Source organism: Anomalospiza imberbis, chromosome 3 (assembly GCF_031753505.1).
Source record: "Anomalospiza imberbis isolate Cuckoo-Finch-1a 21T00152 chromosome 3, ASM3175350v1, whole genome shotgun sequence".
Taxonomy (NCBI): domain Eukaryota; kingdom Metazoa; phylum Chordata; class Aves; order Passeriformes; family Viduidae; genus Anomalospiza; species Anomalospiza imberbis.
Window position 1 is genome coordinate 113638735 of NC_089683.1, and position 17923 is coordinate 113656657.

Genomic DNA, 17923 nt, shown 5'->3' on the forward strand with positions numbered 1-17923 from the left:
ATTAAAGAAAATTTTGAAGCACTTTAAGAACTTGAAGTAAAAGAGAGAACCAAATCCATGTACTTCAACAAAATTAATTGCAGCAAATAATGAAATACAGTGCTGGAGGTATTTGACTGAGACATGTTTGAAATCAGAAAATGGAACAGAGTGGCAGCTCTCTGGATTTGATAGTTTCTCTAGATAATGAGTTTTTGGAGATAGCTTATACCTAACTTTGGAGGATTAAGGTGTTAAAAACTTGCTTAATACCAATTCTGAATGGATAAATAATGAAGTACAGAGCACACCTACGATGATTTAAAATATTTATTGACCTTGTACTCGGTAGTGGAGTTTAATCATATTTCCCAGTCTTCTGCTATTGCAGAAGGTATCAGCTGTATTTAGTGATGTAATGTTCTAGTCATGAAGAGAAGATTGGAAACTTATGCAGTTATAGGTGGCTTTGTGGGTCCAAAAGTAGTTTTATCCAAGGAAAGCAAACATGGTAAGAAAATGCATAAGCATTTCTGAGAAGATATTTGTGGATTCTTGGTCAATAAAAAAATCTCAGCCGACCACAAACCATTTCAAGGCTTACACATTTCCCCCTGGAAAGAACTGCCATCTTGTATTTACTGTAATAGTGACAACTTAACATGAACCACGTTCAAGAAATTAATAGTAATCCAAATTTGATCCCCAAGATGAAAACCTTGGGAGGATTCAGAGATTAATTTGGATGCCTTTTTTTTTTTTCTTTCCTTGGCTTTGGAGTTTCATTGCATGAAATTGCTTACAGCACTAGAAAAACAGACCGGTTTAATAGTTCAAAGCATAAAAAAGGTATTTAAATGTATATGAAACATGTATGAGACTTTGAATTAAATTTCTATTACTGATTCAGAGTTGCATATCCAACGTGTGGGTTTGGGTTTGATTTTTTTTTTTTTTTTCATTAAATGAGAAACTTGATGAGTGTGAAGATATATTCCTATAACATAATGATCATAATTTGTAGTGTGAAGAATACGGGATCTACCAAGACCTCAAATATCCCTAAAGTGCATGTAAAAATGCATCATTAATGGCAAAACCCTATAGGTTGCTGGCTCTAACCCTCAGAGCTGAGGGTGCAGTACACTTTCACACACAAGGCTTGGCTGATGGGCACAGCAGTACACATTGCCGGGAGAAATCTGTATTGAAATACCCCATGTTAGGTTTTCTGAGCTGTACAAAAGCTCATCTGTCAGCCAGCCCTCTTGATGAATCTTCACTAGCCTTCAGAGGGGATCTGGTATGACACACGTAGCAGTGGGTTTCTCACTGAAGCTCCATGAAGAAAGTCAAAGTGATGCAAAATGCTCTTCTCAATATGTATGTCTGGATTTGACAAATGGTATTGATTAGCTGGACAAAGCATGGTGAAACAGGGAATTGATAAATCACCTGGCTTCCAAAGCACATTTGGTTTGATACTAACTCCTAACAAGAAGGTGATTGCAGAATTTTCTTTATAGAAGAGTTTGTAAGGATTGATATAGACATCACTACTGTGATTTTAAAAAATGAAAATTTCATAATAATAATTTTATTAATTTCAAAAGAAACCCTCATGTTCATATCTCAAAAAAGTGGTCATTTTCTCTGAATCTGTATGCAGTAATGTGCATAACATATGTAAAATATTAATGCAAGCAGCAGATACATCTCAAAGCCATCCGTGTAGATTTGCATTTAAGAATGATACACGTAAACACTGCAAATGATGCCTTTGGCTGCAAAAATGTAAGGAAATAATGAATTTAGAATACATAGCTCTTCTTTAGTTAAAATGCTTGCCTTTTAATGCTTTGCAGCAGTTTTTAAGCAGGAAAGTACAGGCCATCTTAGATAAGAAGAACTGAAGAGAGCAACAAACTGTTGCGTGTTGTCATTGAGCGAACAACAGTCACCAAAGGAACTTGGAAGCTCATTTCCTCCCAGAACTGTCTGTGAAATCACTTCCTTGAAAGAAATGTGTAAGAAATCCCACCACAGGCAGACGTGGGATGAATATTTTGTAGCACTCCTCAAGAGAGTTTATTTTAAACCCCAAAATATTTTGCTTCATATTTCTTTCAAAGTTCTTAACATTTAACAGACTTTTTCTAAACGTTGCTGATAAAATTTCCCATAATTCCTTTTTAAAATCCCACTAAATTCATACTCCTAAGTAATATGCATAATTTATATGGAATTTATGTGAATGCCATTTGTGTATAATTTGTATAAATTTCCATTAAACCCATTCATCATCATCACCAGTCACCTCGTTCCTCACTCTCTTCGCTGAGTTCACAGAGCTGCCTGGATACATCAGTGTGCTCATGACCCCCAAGTGTTAGGAGAGTTTCTGGGTAGTCTCTGTAGTGTGGGCTCTGAGTGAAAAACAAACTCCTTTCCAAAGCTCCCAAAATTTGAAAAAAAAAATGAATATCAAGGCTGGCAGAACAACGTGATTTTCTCGCGTCATTTATCAGCGTGCCTGAATCATAGCTGTAGTATGCAAATGAGCAGAAGCAATCAAAGAAATTTCATTTCACCACAGCTGCAGGGTTGGGTTTTAGCAGGGAACTTCCCTCGAAGGTGCTGAATCCCCTCAGCTCCCACTCTCTGCTAATGTGGGTGGAGGCTACTGGTAGAAACTTGTCCCATTTTGAATCAAGATCTTTGAGAACTTCCAGAAAATCTCTGATTATAATAATTTGTTTTATAATGTGTCACTCTACACTTATGAAAAATGAGTATACTTGCTGTAATTCAAGTATTCTACAAATACTTAGCTGTACTAAAAGTGTGCCAAGTATACTAAAAATATATTACTTTCCACAAGGATATAATTTCCTAGTAATCAGGAGATATACTCTGATCCAAAAATTGCTGTAATTGTTAGTGTTGGTGAGAATTCCTACGGCATCAAAGCAGAGGAATATTTGTGGTGTGAAGCTGCAGATAGGTAGTTGAGATCATCAGTTTTTAAACCATAAATGATGCACCTGCTGGACAGACTCACTGAGGGAATACTGCAGTGTGCCGGATTGATGGCATTTTTACACTTCAGGGTAGCTTTATTGTTGGGCTGCTGAGTTCAAAAAAAAAACCTTTCACTAGGAGAAGTGAGACTTGCCCTTTCCAGGAATTGTAGTATTAATTGCTTTTAGTTTAAAAGCTTGATTCAGTTTATTTTTATTTAGTCTCCACAATCTGTCTTGAGAGCTCTTAGTGTTGCTGCATCTTAATAGTTCAGGAGTTTGTAATGTATCACAGAATTACCAGAGGAGGCAAATAGGAAAGGAAATTTAAATGAAAGACAAATTGGAAGGCAGCAAAGGAGACAGGTGGGGGATGAAGGATACTGGACATGAAGTGCTAAAAAAAAAAGCAACCAAAAATAAAAAAGCAAGAGCTGTTGTGGCAAGTAAAGAGATGAATGAACAAAAATAAGAAACACCTAATGAAGAAGCAAAATTTGAGTACTCAAGGTGTGTGGTGGAGACAGAAGCAAACCCTATCCAAAACCAGAACAGGCTGTGTTTAGTGGTGTTAGGATCATGCCAAGGTCAGAAATGCTGTTCTGACAGATCTGAGCTGACCTGAGCTGTTGGGAGAGCTCTCGGGGGCTCCTGTGCCTGCCTGTCACACATGATCTGTGTGGCACAGCAGGATTTTTCGGGACTGATCCCATGGTGCTTCCAGGGCAAATTTAACTTTCCCTTGCTATGAAGTAATGCAGTCCTTGTGGTCCTGTCAGAAGGGAAAAGTCATAAAAGATTTTATAATATTGCTTCCCTCCTGTTCAGCACCAAACCTGCTCACTTTAAGATTCAAACAAACAAAAAACCCCCCCAGAATCCAGGGCAGCCTATTCTTTCAACCCAGGAAACTACTTTTTCTACTCAAAATAAATGTATTCAAACTCTTTTGTAGTATCTGGAAGGTTTGTTTTCTCTTTCTAAGAAATACTTCTCTGATGTCAGAACGTGCATTGCATTTTTAGTTTTAAAACTGCCGAATTACTGTTTGCTCTGTGTATTCTTTCTGGTTTTCCTGTTGTTTTAACTTTTTGCCTTCCTCTGATGTGTTCAAGATACAGTTACTTTTTTACTCTTGTTCTTTCTCATGATTCTCTCCAACCATTTTGCAACTGCAGCCTCTGCTGACTACTGCTTTTGATTTAGCTGTATATTTGTGCAAAAAAATGCCATAGTTACCAAAGCAGTAGAAAAAACAGAGATTTTACAGAGACTTACATAGTGGCAGGAGAAAAGGTCAAGATACTGCATATTTTTAACAACAGACTCAAGTTCTTTCTCATGTATTTGATAAACTCTTGTTTTGCTGGATGCATTGCAAGACAAATTTTTTTGATTCTGTAGCCAAGTAAACCCCATACTGATCAACCCAAAATAATCTGAAGATGGTTTTAAGGATCCAAACTGACTACTATTTGATAGTATTAAATAGCAGTAGTAGTATTAATAATTGTAAATTAATAGTATTAATTTGTAAATTAATAGTAGTAGTACTATTAGTAATTGTTCCCCACTAGTAATCCTTCATTTTCATGGGTTAAGTGGGCTGTGTCAATGATGCATATTCATATTTTCTCCAAATTATTTTATATTAAATTCTTTACACAACCTCTCACCAACAAACTTCTCTGGCTGTAGTGACCACTGGAAAGGTGTCTTCATCTTGTACTGATTGTGTTTATCTCAAGTTATTTCAACACATGTAGAAGGATTTAACATGACACATGAAGAAAAGATGGAGTAATACAACTATTACACCTTTATTTTTGAGATGTAGATAGAGGCTGAGTCATGTTCATTTATGGCTGAAGCAAACTGGAAGGTATAAATTGCTCCCCAACCGTCGTCCAAAAGATAATATCTAACTTTAGTTCTTTATTTATCAGCTAAGCTTATAGCAATGACTCCAAGTGGATGGATTATCAGTATTTGACAATTCCAAAGTATTGCTGAGTGAGAAAAAGTAGTTCTGGCCCTGCAGACAGTGATATTTCCATGGTTATGTTGGTTATAGACAAGGGACCTGGACTGGAGTACCTCAAGGCTTTGATCCTATAATTTAGCAAACACACGACTCCAGCAGGGCTTCCCTCTGGTGCTGAGAGCTTATATTGATTCTGAGATATTCAATGACTTAATGTTATGGGCAGAGAAACACACAGTTTTTCCTGATGTTTGCAGATTTCAGGATGTTAAAATTATGCAAATGGAGCACAGTTTGCCCAAAAAGCAAATTAGCATTGTGCACCTGTAGCAAGCATAATATGTGTATCCCCATGAAAGTATGAACACTCAGCACATTTTTACCTCATTAGCACTCCAGGGGTAGCAGTGACTTAATTCTTTGCTGTTGCAAGCTCTGTAGCTGTTACCCACAGACATTTTACAGTTGTCCATAAAACGTGTGAGGCAAAAAACAAACATAAATTTTATGAAAAGTATTGAGAAGCCAGGGTAATGATTCTTTTACAGAGTGAATGACTCTGCTCAGGTGGAAAACTTCTGGCATCCTGATTCTGGGAGGCATAAAAAGAAATGCCACTCCCAGAACTGGGCTGGCTGGCTCTTCAACACTTCAGATTTGGAAGCAGATCTCTCCTACCTGAGATGCAGAACCACAGAGCACTGTTTTGGACCACATGAGGCTGCCTTTGGAAAGGAAGACAGGGATGAAAAAGGCCTGGGAAGAACATGATCCAAGCCCCTCAGAAATGGACTTCACTGTGACATGGTGCAGAATGATGGAAGGAAATGTAAAATCCCACTTGCTTACGGGGTTCTCTTGGTTTGTGATTGATTTGCTGGAAAAAGTGTTGGAGAAATCTCCATGAAGAGTTAATCACTGATATAAGGAGTAAAAACCATGGGGTTATCCAAATTTTTCTCATATGGTTGAATCAAACAAGACTGAAAATTTTGCAGTTCACTGTTAGACTTTTGAAAAGTCTTGTTTTGAAGTCTGTCTTTTAATTGCCCTTTAAATGTCTTATTATATGAGTAATAATCCTTCAAGACAGCTTAGCTTTTATTTCCTGCTAATCACGAAAAATGTTCACCTTTTATGGAGAATGCCTTTTTTGTTCCCTGAGTTGTCCTCCTCCTGTTCTTGTCTGGCTTTATTTTTGTTTCATTCATGTTTATTTTAAGAATTTTACACTTTTAATGAGTGAATTTATGTGGTAACTTTTATACAATGTGCTGTGCTGAACATTTCTCTCAGTCCACATGTGTCCATGCAGATGGGATAGGTACTTCAGAACTTTTCATTCTTTTGAATGTACACAAATATATTGTTAAAATATTTCAAAATTCATATATAGACACAAGATATAACCACATCAAGCACATCAACTGAGTGGGGCATGAAGCTGGCTCAGCATTTCCTCCTTTACTGTTAAAGGGTTAATTAGATGACAAACCTCAGAACAGTTATTGACACAAACCCAAAGGTACCTTCTCAACCCACTATTCAGAAAATCCATCAGCTTTTCAGGGGCTGGACAGAGGATTTAATGGAGTGCAATACTGGGAAATAATAATATAATACCAATATTATAATACTAAATGACCGCATCTAAGATGCTTGCGGAAGTATTTGTCTCAAAGAATATTGTCACATTTCAGGATAGTTTCAGGACTAGGAGAGGAGAATCAATGACAATGATGAGACACCACAGGATTTCTTAATAAGAACTGAGAAGACCAAGGCTTCCTTTATGAGGAAGAGTCATATAAACAGGGACTTCAACACACAAGCAAAAAACCACCTCTGCCAATGAGCCTCAAACCTGCAGAACAGTAAAAAAGCTAATAGATCAGAAGTTAGTGCTTCTTCGCATGCATAACGAGAAAAGCACTCTGTGAAACTGAAAAGAACCTGATTCAAACCTGTGTTGGAAAATTCTCTTTCACACAGAATATTACTGAACTATGAAACACATTTCTACAGGTTGCTACTGAGGTCAAAGACTAAGCAAAATCCCACAAAGATTTGGCTTTTTGGAATGTTCATGGTGATCATTGCCAGCGCATTTTTGAGGACTGGTAATTTTGAGATCCAGCATTTTATTCTTAGGAATTTTATTGGGATGCCATGGTTGTATGCAATCCTTCTGTCTTCCTTTGATGACTATTATGAGAGGTAGCCTGCCAAATTAAAAGAGCCTTAACTCTCTTCCAGTAGGGAGCAGAGAAAGACCTTTTCCACACCAAACTACATGTGAGAGTGTGTCTTCTCCTTCCTTCCATGGGTTTTATTCCATTCCAGTGTAGTTATGTTGCTTCACCATTCTGTAGCTAGAGGTACATCAGTTCTGCCCGTGCCAAAGCTAGCCAGCTGTGTGCCAGCTGTTAGCATAGCACTGTGTGTGAGTTAATGAGCCTTGCTGGGGATTTTTTCTTCTTGATAGGTGTTCCAACAGCTCTTAATCAGCAGCAGATTGTCCACTGAGTGAGGCATGACACCGCTCTCTGTGCTTTCTCCTCCTTGTGTGGCTGTGGTGCAGCCCTTATGCAGACCTTTAGTGACCTGCTCAGTAACCAAGTGCAGCCCATTTAAACTTTTAAAATGCCCACAAAGCAGATGTGGATTTGAACATCTTATATTTGTTATTTTTGTTGTCCTGTCAGGTGTCTGCAAATACTATAGCCTCTCATTAGCTGTCATTTTTTTCAAGCCCATGGGATTTTTATTTCTTAATCCGATCACACAAATATTTTCACAAAAATATTTGGTGTTACTGTTCAACAGGTGAAAGGTGTGAGCTTAAATAAGAGTTATACAGGAATGATGTTTTAAAAGGATGCATTCACAGTTGCAGATATTGCCTGTAGTATTCATCCCGCTCAGCTCATAGCAGACAACTGATTTAGGGATTTGGGGAAGAGACTTCTGATGTGTTTTTTACTTACATAATTAGGAACAGGCAGCTACTGTTTGCAGTAAGAGAGCTTAAAGATTATTAATACATCCATTCTCCCTTCTTTGCATTGGAAAGAATTTATCACTCATTAGTACATTGTCAAAGACAGGATTATGTCTTGGTCCTATGTGCACTCACAGGGAAACCCCTGCCAACTCTCTTAGCTGCTGCCAGGAAGCCAGTGAATAGAAAACAATTTGGATTTTTTAGGAGCATAGAAAAATAACAAGGGTTTTCTTTAAAAGCAGAGTCCTTAAGCATAGGAGCTGAAGTTTTGATCTTGGGCAGTTCAAGGCCTGTGCACACCTGCCAAGGCTGTGGCTGGGCAGTCTCATTGTCCCTCCCAAGAGAGTCATGGATTTTTCCATGCTGTCTTTGCTGTGACCTCAGAGAGTTAATGCTGCAAGTTGAGTAGTTAACATAAATAACTTCTACTGGAGTTTAGATGTTGAACCTCTGTTAGCACAGGATGTACTGACAGCATCCTCAAGGGTGTGAACCAAAGGTCCTGAAGCTGTTTCAGGGCCATTTCCATTGCTTTGCAGTAGTCAGTGAACACATGACAGATTCCCTTGAACAATTTTTCAGCCCTGTGTTTGTTATGTACACTTTCATTTTCCTCAAAAAATTATTCTCAATACCTGGCCATCACTAAGGCATATAATAATTTAATAGTAAAGCACCAGTAACAAGGTAAATCAGTCTAACAAATGTTCCTTATGGCTTAAATTTACAACACAGGGTCCCCGTGGAATGTAAGTGAAGCTGTGTCAAGGAATTTATCTGGCATTAATGCTGAAATTTTTCCCCATTTACCTGATTTGCTCACAGGCTGGGTTACATAGTAAACCTCACATTATGTGATGATTGTGGAGTGAGTACAAATGCCCGTTTGTAAGAGAGGAAAATATTCTCCATTGGCATGTTTTGTTGAAATAGGTGAGAAAAACGTAAAAGCCAGAATTAGTAGTAGGACTTTAGGACAATTACTTAGCATGATGCACAGGTTAATGGCAGTTGCATGGTCACTTCCTTGCACATCACATTGAATTATTACCCTCCTTTTTTTGTCTGGAAATGTAATTAGTCTGTGATGGATGGGAGGCTAAATTCAGCACCTGGGGTCAAGCCACACCTTATAATGGAATAGCTGCAGAGTCTTTCTGCATTTTGGAACATTGATTTGCATCCAGTCTATATCATATCTTTCTAGCCTTCCAGGCCATGTAAACCTGGAAAGCCACAGACCGTCCTCATGAGAACTGACACTACTCCTGAATCTCCTCTCCTCCTGCCCCTTTCTCCCACCTGTTCTGCCACTGAGTGTTGTGAGCCAGTCTAGGATAGAAACAGTGTCTCTTCTACTTTTTATTAAATAAAGCTTTCTATTTTTAGGACCTTGACACTGAAGTAGTGGTAATCAATATATCTCTCTAGCAGAGATAAGAGAATAATGAAAATAAATGTTCTTTAACATTTGTTTGAACATGATTTGATGACGTGCTTCACTAATATTTCTATGTGAAGTAGACTGAAAATTTTCTAATAAAATACACTGGAAATATGTTCATTTTCTGAATTTGAAATAATGTAGAAATCTATGCATTCTAGAAAGTTTTTGGGTGAAAATTACTTCTTTGGTGGTAAAGTCTCTGATTATCTGTGACCCAACACAGAGGGAACTTTAAAACCAGATATTTTTATTGTGACTATGACATTTTAACACAGACATGCTTTATGAAAGTATTAAAAGCATTCTATTTTGCTTCAGTGCAAAATGAAAACAAATACTGAGCACTTGGGAATTTCTGTGAAATATGAAATGCCAGCTTTCTCTTTATATTCTTTCATACTCTCAATATTTTTCAGGGCATGTTTTTATCAGGATTTTCATCTGAGATGAAATTCTTCATCATTCAGAGAGTTAAACAGAAGAGTTATGCAATATTTAAACCTTATTTAAGACTGTGAAATAGGGAGGAGGTGAAAGATACACATTGTAAAGGCAAAGTGTTATGCCTAGGCATAAAGATTAATTTTACCTAAGAAAAGTGCTGGGTATTTATTTTCAGACAAAAATGCAGTTGGGAATTTTAGCACTGTTTTATTTTAAACACAGAAATTTCTGCTTAAATGGAGAGCCTGGGCTCTCTGCCCAGATGATGAAGAAAGGTAAGTTTCTTCAGGAGAGGCTGAGAGCAGCCACTTGGCCACGAGGGTGGCTTGTCCAAGCTGTCTCCAGAGCCAGGCTGTCACACTCCATGGACAGTGGGAGCTGCAAATGCAGAGCACTTGACCCAAAAGCAGTTGGGAAGCATCTGTACGTTGGTATATTTCCATCCTGATCGTTCCTAACAAAGAGCAGAAGCATCAGTTGAATTCTTCTTGGCCAAATACACTGGCCGAGATGAATGTGTTTGTTCATCACTACACAAATTAAAAAGAATTAGAGAAGGAGAATTAAAGTGTTTCTGGCAAAAAATATAGGTATTTTTAATATCAGAAGATTTTTCCACTTTACCCTGTAGATCATGTGAATGACATCTATTGGCTTTGATTTTTTTTTGGTTGTTTTTGCTATAATTTTATCTGTGGACTCTTAACTTGCAATGATATTACATAAAGAGGTAACACTTTCAGTACATTATCATTTTTAGAGACTTTACATATGAACACTGCAGACCAGAAAGCAATCAACTTACAAGAAAAAAAAAAATCCTTTATTTAATCTTTTTAACTAAAGTTATTTCTTTTTAAAGAAAGACTTTTTTTTTTCCCCATTAATTCCTGGAGTGCAACAGAGACGCTCACAGCTACTTCAAAGAAAAATTGAAGAACATGCAAATCTTATTTTATTAGTAAAATCTAACAGCCCATTTAAATGTATGGCTCTGCTAAAGAGATAATACATCCTTTTTATTAGTGTTAGGGAGCCCTGGGGCTTGCAAGGGGTGGCAGCATCCTCAGGGCCTTGGCAATTTGCGTGCATTATTTGTATTTTAAAAAACCATCGTTGCTCAGTTTTTCCAAGGAGTTCTGAAGAATTCACATCTTGGCTCCTATTCTTAGGTGCCTTCTTTCCCTAAACAAAGCAAAGAAGCCACCTAACAACAGGCAGAGGAACATCTGGGAAATAAAGAGGAACGACTCTATAGGTAAGTATATGTTCTGCTCAAATGAAAACTCAAATGAGCATGCATATTTAAAGAAAGCCCTTGCCATGAAGACAGAAATGACATTTGCATAACGATTTTACTGCTGCTGCGTGATTTACTGCATAAATCTTTAATTTGATGCGAAATCCAGTGTACCACAAATAAACAAAAAACCCTTTCACATTTATTTATATAATTACATTTTACCCTCATAGATTATTTTTTTACCACCTCCAGCTCCCTGGATACTTCTGGATACTTTTGAAATATGAGGTAGCTTTGTTTCCTAGTTTTTGTTTCACTTCAAACTACCCATAGTCTAGGTTAATCAATATTAAAATCCCTTGAACCATACACAAATTTCTTTCTCATTTCAGGTATGTTCTTTTTTTTTTTTGTTTTTAATTCTGGTTTTGCATACTGCCCAAGTATTTCTAATACATGAAAAAGATAAATGCTTTATAATCCTAATAAATTGTGTTTGGGAAAGATTAAATTTCTGCACACTCACCACAGAATTTGCAAGGCAGCACCACCAGTCCCAGGGCAGGCAGGCCATGGCTGCTCTCAAGCACTGGAGTTATTCAGGTGTCATCTGCTTTTTCACTTTTGCTTTTTACATCATATCAGCACACCTCCAGGGACAAAGATTTCAGAGAGACCTGAATTCCTTTGGAGAAAAATGGCCATTAAACTTTTAGGGACGTGCACAAAAATTATTTAAGGATAAAAAAAAAAAAAAAAGGCATAATCTACTAAGTTTCTTCTGAGGAAATTTAAGGAGCATTCCAAGCCTTTAGTCAGCCTCAGTCTAATGAAGACACTGGCCTGGCTGTCACTGGCACTGGGGATAAAATTGCTTTTTACAGAGTCAATTCTGCTTGAGAAGCCCACAGAGTCATTTACAGAGTCAATGCATCTGCTTTTGCAGAAGCCCACAGACAGATGGTGGGTTAACAAGCTCCCTGGTCTTGATGCAGAACTTTACCAGATAATTTTTAGAGACTTGGGTTTGTTGTTGCTATTGTTCCATTCACAGAAATGAGAATGAGAACACAAATTGTTTGTGAGGGGGGAAAAAAATCCATTTACTGCAATTACTGGAGACAATGAGAAATGAGAGTTTCCCAAGGAAGATCAAAGGTAACAACTGCATTTTTGATACTCATAATTCATTTCCTGCATCTTCCTTTACACGTGGGATAAATCAAGCTTGGGAGCTGGTAGCAGCAGGACACCCTTTTCCTGCATATTCATGCATGCATTCATCAGTAGCGCTATGGTTAGGGCTGGGAAGGAATTATTGTGTTTATTCCTGACCCCTTCGTGTTGCAAACAGCAGTTTGGCTCACTTCCTAGTCCAGTCCTAGTATTATTTAGCTGGGCAGTGGAGCTGAGGCCCACGGAAGAAAAAGAAATGTGTTTGCTGTCCAGAAGGTGTGACATTTCTGAGTTACAGCACAGAAACATCCATTGTCTCCTTTCATTTCCACAAGCACGAATTTTGCCTGGAATTACAGTCAGAGTTTTTGAAAAGGGCTGGGGAAAAAAGTGAAAACCACCAACTGATGGCAAAGGAACTCCATGTTTCTATCTTTTGCTTCTCTTGTTGACTTGTTTTAAAGGCTGAATAATTCAGACGAGTGACTTTCTATAAGATGAATTCCTGACGAGCAGGAAGGAAACCAAGAACCCGTCCATTTTTCTTCAGTAGCAAGGATTCATTTGAAAACCATGGTGATACTTCTGAGCAAATTCTTTATTATTCTCACCCAGTAAACCATGTTATTAATGCTTTTACCAGCAACTTTTTCAGATTTTCACTACCAGAGTGTTTCTGAATAGCTTGATGTTGCTTTCTGCAAGGAAATTTTCAGTTTCAAGATGCTCAGAGAAACTCAGAGAAACTTCTGTCAGGAAAATCATAAGAAAAAATGAATATATGCCTGCACTGTAATAGCACTTTTGTTACTGTTCTGTGATTGCAGGTAGTTTCTTAGTAGTTACAAAGCCAGGTCTCCTCAGAGTTATGAGGAGTACTGACTCCAGCCTTGCTTACTGAGTGAAAGTACGTATCCTTAAGCAAGTATTAAATCAGTTCTTTTGTAAGTTTATGAATTACTTTCATTACCATTTTTTTTTTCATTCAAAATCAAGCTGTTTGCATATTCTCCTATTCCTCGCAATTGTTCAATAATTATTTTTTACATAGAAATTTTTGGGGTGTTTTTTTGCAACAAAGAACGTCCTTGGTCTGTTTGCAATGTTCCCTGTAAATTTGCATTTCTCCATAAGTATTTATGAGAAATAGCAAGAGCAGCCTTGGTTTAGGACCACCCGAGTGCAGAAAGACCAGCTGCACTCTTCAGAAGGCACTGGTAGCACATGATATCTCCTTCAGTCAAGACTGATGAATTTATTAGCATATGTGAGGTGGTGTGGGAGCTTCACTGGCGGAAAACACCATGGCAGGGGAAGGGGAGTTGATTAGCAGGGTGCCTTGTTTCAGGAGCTGATTACTCAAGGTGTTGCATTAGTTAAATCTTCATCCACATGGCTGACCGAGGTGCTGTCTCTCATATTGCTCTTGAAACAGTAAATTCAAAACTCTGAAACACTCATCTCTTCTGAGGGTTTAAAGAAAATTGAGTGTTGACTAAAGAAAACTGAGTGTAGAAAATTGAGTGTGTGCTAAGAGTGTAGAAGTCTCAAGGAAATCCTCCATTTTCTTCAGGATGGGAGAATAAATGTTTTGGGAAGTCACAAAGCGTTTTATGTTACTATCTTTCTGTTAAATAAATGTTTCTTTAAATGCTCATGTAAAATGGGTTTGCTATTTTTACACAGTGCTGGTAGTGTGGGAAAAGGAAAAAAATACTTATGTTTTCCTGAACCTTCTGTCTTGAACTGTGTCAGTTGCCCAGTGCGTGGCTGAGAATTAAATACAGAATTCTCTGACTGTGAGAGTGGAAAAGGAAGAAGGACTTTGCAGACTTAAGTGTCTTTTTGCAAAGTGACACAGGTGTGATCTGGGGGACAGCATGAAGTCACAGAAGGTCTCTGTGAAGGAGCAGGATCATGGCACCTGTACACAGAAATGTATTTTGTATCATAATCTCTGCTGTAGTTTCAGGGTATTTTGTAGAGAGACCAAAGATGAACTTAATCTCTTTTCATCTTTAAACATCCATAATCACCTTCAATTAATCACCCTAAATTCCCTTTACAATAAATTGAGAGTGAAACATTGGTAACATTGCTCCAGGCAGGGAAGTCAAAGAACACATGCAAAGCAAGGTTTGTAGGTTTAGGCAATAAATTCCATCAAGGAAACTAAAAGTCTTACAAGAAGTACATCTAACTTCCAGGGAAAAATGTGTATCCTCAAGCCTAATATAGAAGCAGCAGCCTTGGAAACTAAAAGAAAATTTGGCCCTGCTAGTCCTTCTGAAGAAAAATGTGCTTGTTTGAATCAAAGTAATATCCATGGGAAATGTGGTGTCAAAGCTGATCTATCCTATTTTAGATGTGTTTCAGGTTGAGATGCATTTAACCCAGGACATCAGTAATTGCAATGACTGGATGAAGGTATTACTGGAGTATTCAGAGAAACAGATGAGTGCCATCTTAAATAGAATTAATTTTTTGAGGCACTATTCTGATATTTTTTGAGCGTGGCTGTTTCCTTTCACCTGGAGTTTTCCAGCCCTGCTGCAGAAGTTAATATGGAGATAAATCCTGCTCCAAACATACTCAGGAAAGTATTTACTAGGAACTTTAATAAAACAAATTTTAACTGATTTTTATAGAAATTATTGTAGTACTTCTCTCTGATAGATGATATTAGCATTACAGGAATCATAGAATCTGTCATAGCATCAAGAAATATTAAAATAAGGAAAAGACTTGCCTAAGATCCAGAAGGGACAGTGTCTGCAAAGCTGCCTTGAGAGCTTGGAGAAGAAACAGCTCAGAAAGCTCCCCCCACAAAGGACAGACTCTTATGCAGTTTTGCTGGCAATAACCTTCATTGTTCTTTTTGATTATATTGCAATTTAAAGGTTTTGTCCTAAGTCCTCTAGGTAGATTTTCCGCAGTATTCAGGCACTTCAAGGTACAAGTAAGTCCCTCTTTTCTTATTTCATTGTGAATGGAAACATCACTGGCTGCAGGTTTTTGTTCTTAAGTGCCTAAAATTCTTTAAAAACTTGCTTGGAAATTCTGCCCATCCAGACCCTCAGTCACCAGAAGAATATTGAAATTCAGCCTTCCTCAGGAAATGAAGATTATATGACTGTGAAACTGATGCCTGAACACATGCAGCTGCTGAAAAACAGGTACTTCACACTTAGCTTTCAAATTTTGGCAGTAGTTCAGAAAAGTACTTTAATACATGCTTGAATCCCATTAAAACTTCAATGAAAGTTAAATGTGTTCTTAAGTGTAATCCTTAATAGAAGCCCTCTTTTCCTGGAGCCTTTCAGCTGGAAAAGAACCCTGGACAACAGGAGAGAAAACACCAACAAAAGCTTTTGAAAAAAAAGCCAGTCAAGTCTTTCTTACTAAATGGTTTTCAATTTTTAATTATAATCTGCATGTAAAAATGGCAACAAGTTGTGTTTTCCATGAGTTTTCAAAAATCTCTGTTGACATAGGTAATTTCCATATGGAAAAGCTGAATTTCTGAGAGAAAGATAATTTCTGTTGACCCTAAGAAGTATGGAATTTGGTTTTGTGGTGGTAAGACATATATATTTTTGTCCTGTGTGCTTGTCTCTTTACCACATCTATAGCTATATTTTTATTTAATTGATATTCAAATAATGAATTTTATTCATTCAGGTATTTGAACAGTGAAAGCCAGAGAGATTAAAGCTAACTAGGACCCACATGAATCAAACCTGCAAATTTCAGACATTTTCAAACGGAAGAATGTTGTCCCCCTCCCAGCTGAAAGGGCTTCCCATTTGCATATTTGAAAATGTTGTGGTGGCCTAGACAAAAATTAATAGCCTTCTGTTGCTGAGTGGGGATGTTCACTTGCTTGAAATTTGCTGTTTCCCATGGAAATCACATTATTTTACTGTTAATTGCTTTTTTTGTCATTCTGGGCTCCATCTCTGTTGTAGAACTGAAGCAGTAACTTTGTTTTCACTGAGGGCTTGAATTGCCATTTGATTTTATATATTGAGCAGTGGATGCCTCAAGAAGGGGCCCTGTATTTACAGCTTTCCAATGGCACAAATTACAGTCTAATATCCTTTAATTTGTTTGCTTTCCTAGAGGAGAAAGAAGGAAAAAAAAAAAAAAACAAGAAAAACACATGTACAAAATATGTAAAAGGCAGCAAAGTCTCAGGAAAAAGCTCCTCCCCAGCTTCTGCAATAGTGATATAAGAAATTGATTCAGCTGGTGTAAATCCGTGACCTCTGCGAGGCTCCGACTCGCTGCCTGTGTCATTACTCGATTTCCAATGGAAAGAGAGGGCATGACAAGAACTATTTGCAGCCATTTCCAGTCAGTGCTTATGATAGCTCTAACCTCAGGGTCAGGGATTAGTGTGTTTTGCAGTTTAATTCATTGACTACTGGCCCCAGCTCTAGGAAGAAGGGAGGCACGGGAAAGGCAGAGGCAGCACAGTTCCAAGCAGCATAATTCAGTGCTCATGCCACAGTTGACTATTTACCTTTCAGATGGACAAAGTAGAGGCAAGAGGCATTTTCTGGGTTGTAGACTGGCGAGTCCTGAACCTTGTCGCACAGGGTAGGTGGCCTAATGTTTACTGAATGTCTGTGTCTTTGCTGAATTTTCTATCCAGCCTTGGTGTTTTTAGACGTCAGCTGTGGGTGTGTGTTTGAGGCTTTGTACTTATTACTCACGCTATTTTTGGTTTTTTAAAAGAAGTTGTAACCCAATGTTCTAACCAAGCATTTCAGCATCCAAATCATCCTTTCGTCTGGTGACATCATTAAAAAAAAAAAAAAAAAACAAAACAAAGCAAAAGAACCAAACCAAAATCATTAAATCCTTTTTCCCCCCAAAGATTTATGCCATAACTCACTTAAAGAGTGCCAACCCATCCAGAGTAGTTATGTATTCTCCAAACACTGCATATGTGGATTCAGAAATTTACTGGTTTTGCTTTCCACAAGTCAAATACAACATCCAAGTAGTTTATGTCCTTTTCCTCCTGATACTGTGATCGCCTTGAATGTAAAAGAAATCTTGATTTAGATTTGTATTTGCTTCATGGTTCATTCACTCAGCCATCCGGATCTGTCATATATCATAATCTATATTTATTGTCTGAATCATTAACTTGCATGAGATAGAGAAGTTCCCAGAGATATGCAACTCTCACACAACCAATAAATTTAATACAGGAAAAAAAACAAAAGTCTGAGAAATAAAATTCCACTGCAGACAATACTGATAATATATATTCCTGACAGGAGCTATGGGGTAAATACAAGCCTTGCTAGCTGTGTTGTAGTCATTTATTGAAGGATCCTCCTTTGAATTTTGTATAGAAGTAAAATAACTATAAAATATAATAACTATAAAATGATGCCTTGTGTATACTACACACAATGTACAATTACACATATGTATTCCAAACCAAGGACTAAAAAATTGATCAGTTTAAGGTACATTTTGAGTAAATTAAAAAATACTCTATCAAACAATGTCTTTTTGGATTAGGATGATAAGAAATTGCAGTCTAATGTTACAGTCATTCTTTTAATCTTCTTCCTTTAATTATGTGTTAATGAGTTTAGCCAACATG